This window comes from Primulina eburnea, chromosome 4, assembly GCF_022965805.1.
Source record: "Primulina eburnea isolate SZY01 chromosome 4, ASM2296580v1, whole genome shotgun sequence".
Lineage (NCBI taxonomy): Eukaryota > Viridiplantae > Streptophyta > Magnoliopsida > Lamiales > Gesneriaceae > Primulina > Primulina eburnea.
This window is the reverse complement of record NC_133104.1, coordinates 7204493-7205045: the sequence shown is the minus strand read 5'-3', so window position 1 is coordinate 7205045 and position 553 is coordinate 7204493. Positions and strand designations below refer to the sequence as shown.

At 43.0% G+C, this 553-nt stretch overlaps 1 non-coding gene across 1 annotated transcript; it reads left to right on the top strand.

The window, feature by feature from the left end:
- Positions 1 to 202: 202 nt before the first annotated feature.
- Positions 203 to 309, top strand: LOC140831283 (small nucleolar RNA R71). Its single transcript, XR_012117854.1, has one exon. It is a non-coding gene; the product is annotated as a small nucleolar RNA R71 (small nucleolar RNA).
- The last annotated feature ends 244 nt before the right edge of the window (positions 310 to 553 follow it).

Sequence of the window (553 nt, the reverse complement as noted above, 5' to 3'; positions counted from 1 at the left end):
ATCATTAACTTGATGAACTCCAGCACCTCGTCTCTGCCTATCAGACTGAGGATGATAGCTACTCGCAGCCATCTCCTCCAATAACTCATATCCTTCCTCAGCCGTCTTTCTCAGTAAGTTACCACATGCAGCAGCATCTATCATAGTACGGTTAGGAGTAATCAGACTATAGTAGAAAGTTTGAACAACTAACCCAAGCGGTAGCTCATGGTGTGGACATCTCCTCAACAAGTCCTTGTAGCGCTCCCATGCCTCGTAAAGTGACTCGTTCTCATATTGAGCAAACGTAGTAATGTCGGCTCTAAGCTTCATAGTCTTCGACGGAGGAAAGTACTTGATCAGGAATGCCTTTGCCATATCCTCCCATGTAGTGATAGACCCTACAGGCAAACAGTTTAACCACGACTTAGCTTTATCTTTCAGTGAAAATGGAAAGTAAGCGCAAACGAACAGCATCATCAGACACGCCATTAAACTTAAAAGTATCACAAATTTCAAGAAAGTCAGCTATATGAGAATTAGGTCGTCAAGTTCACTTCCCCCAAATTGAACA